This window comes from Electrophorus electricus, chromosome 10 (assembly GCF_041902795.1).
Source record: "Electrophorus electricus isolate QZ-2024a chromosome 10, ASM4190279v1, whole genome shotgun sequence".
Lineage (NCBI taxonomy): Eukaryota > Metazoa > Chordata > Actinopteri > Gymnotiformes > Gymnotidae > Electrophorus > Electrophorus electricus.
The window spans coordinates 8,738,846-8,741,841 of NC_137506.1; positions in this window are offsets into that span (position 1 = coordinate 8,738,846).

The window sequence follows — 2,996 nt, forward strand, 5'->3', positions numbered from 1 at the left end:
ATTTCCTAATTTCATTGCTGCCATAGCAACAACTGGCAATGCAAACAGATGTGTCATTAATGCAGTGACTCTACCTCAACCTGGATTGATTAACCATGTACGGCTCACCGGAGACTGTGATACATATAACATCCCAAAGTGTACTTAATTCTGAGCAAAATCTAACTAGCCTCATTACTGCTGAACTATGAGGGGCCATTTAGGGAGAAATCAGGGAAACACTACTTGTACATACATATGAAACATTTTCACATAAATAGCCTACTACTTACATTTGTGTATAATAATTTAAACGTGCATATATACGCACTTGCCCACTCAATCTCTGGTGCGTAAACATAGAGTTGCACTATGCTTATGTTGGTATGGGGGTGTCTGTGTGTATATAACAATTTTCAGTGCGCCCGGAAGTCATTTCATTGTAATTTCAAGGCAGATATTTCACATGTGTACAATGTGTACAAAACAATAGCCTGTTTTGTATAGCCTGGCTAACTGACCAATCAGTGAAATTAAATGTGGTTGCTGAGCTTGTTGCAGCTGGGTCAATTTAATTTGATTTCATTGTGTTTCATTTTAAACTCAACTGCGTGCCATGAGACACAAGTTAATCTGAGCATTTTTTGTTTTAACGCCGATTTAACGTAATCCTCTTCGCCATTATCTTAGTTAGCTAATAAAGGTAAGCTAGTTAGCCAGCCTAGCTAACTAACTGATATGTTTCAATGTGGAGACGCAGTAAGAGTGTCTCTAATAATTTGAGTTTGTTTTCAGTCGGTACGTACACTCAAACGGTGTCATACAGTTATTGAATAAATCAGCAGAAGCTGTTATTAAAATAATTTTCTGCGTCCTTTCGAGGTCTTACCTTGGCATTGGTGAAGCTTAGCAGTGGTAACCTACATACGATTCACATTAAAGAAATTGCAAAAAAAAAACATCTTTCTACGGTCAACCGAAAAGTCCATGTCTTTGTGAAATTTATTCTGAGAATAATTTAATACTACTTGCTTTGGAAAAAGCAAACACTTCATGCCAAACGTAGTGTGCACGGCACAGTAATTGCTGTAGAAGACACATGCATGTATTTTCACAATACACAGGCTGTTTATATCTGTTCAGTACATATACATCATAAAATCAAACACAATGGGTCGTGTGTTGTTTATTTTTTAAAGAACTGTACATGCGGGCGTTTTAAATAATCTTCATGGAGAGGTGTCCGTTTTAAAATCAGGTGCGGGACTCGAATTTCCTCCGTTGTTCCAGGCGACCAGGGTGCGGTTCTGCTCACAAATCACTGCACCAGGTAGGTACCAGTCAAAATACGTGGTTGAAGATACCGTGAAGTTGTTGGTTTTTGACGGTACTGATGGAAAGGTCAACATGGCACCCGGAATAATGGCGTTTTCCTCCACAGGTGTTCTTATTAGGCCTCTTGGAGAATTAATTGTAGAAGTGCCTGATCTTCGTGCTGCGAACCTCCAGCTTTGGACACGTTCTGCCCAGAAATCTATCCGCTTCAAGATTGTTCTAATGGGCCAGTCATTGCTCATCCTCCGCCGCTCTTGTTCAGTGGGCAAAGGGTGGATTTTCGTCCTGCTCTGTCTCTGTCCCATTGTCAAATGTGCTAACATTTGCTGAACTTGAATGTTATTAATTCGGATGTCAGCAGGGGTAACATTTCAGAACTGTTGTCAGTGTAGATCATTTGAATAAACGACTGTCCTGTTTGTCTGCTACGAGCTGCCATAGCTGCAGGTGTTTGGTGACTAGACCAGTCAGCATGCAGGAGTCTGCCTATGTTCAGTTAGAACAGGCATCAGTAAGACAAGACTCGCTGTACTCACTCATTATCTTAATACTGTTCATTAAATTAAGTCAGCGGTTTATATTGAGTTTACGTCATTTGGTACGACGAATCTACAGCCTTGAATTGATTTCTGCAGTGTAATATGGATATAAATGTTAAAATGTTCTATTACAGAACACGACACCTGTTGCGTTTTATATTGGTAAATCTCTGATATGACCGCTGTAACATAAAGTTGCGGTTATAAGTGCGTGAAACATTTTGATCGACTGAAATGTAGATGTATGTACATGTAATATATTTGTGATTGTGTAAATCATACAGCTATTCTTATTCTTATGGCTAGCTAAATAGATTGCAATTTCGTCGTCTTCAAAGCATGGCATGGTGTTTAGTCATTCGTTGGCATACAAAATGACGCCTTTTCACGTTGTGGAACTACAAATATGGCGGCCTTTTTTCTTTAGCGTTTTAATGACGTAAAAGCAGAGTCTCACCGTAAAGTCGGGCAGGAGGATCTGGACTCATTTATTTCTTCGTATCTTCCGCCATCTAGCGGTCAATAACGGGTAGTCTTGAATTGATTTCTATCGCGTAATACTTTGGATATAAATGTTTACATTTCCTGTTGCAGAACAGAAAGTATAGTCAACCAGTTCTAACCTTTTGATAAAAACTTGAACTTCAAAGTAGGTGAATCTATTTCCTTAAACCAATCAGATCACAGTTCATTTACATAACATCAATGCTTTGAGTGCTTTAGATATGAGAACATCACAGTGATCTTTCTGCTCACACATCAGTCAGTCTATAATTCTGTATTATGTGTTTCTATAGCTTCCAACTTTCATGAGTTCCTTGAATCTGTGGAGAAAAGTGCAGACCAATGTAGTTTCTTATTTGTGAACATTTATACATTTTATGTAATTTATCATTTAAATGTTTTATTACTTTTAGTTTATAGACATAAGGACAGAGAAAACAGTTCATATACTGAATGAATTGTTACAAGGTAATATTTTCTAGACTGTGTTTACCATATGTTTTTATTTCTAAACGTTAATGCAGTGTGTTAATCTGTCACACTGAGGCAGAAGGGGTGACTCTGATATACCCCTCTTCCATTGTCAACTATTCAGAGTCCTCCAGTGGAGCTCATACAACTAAAGAAACACATACAGAG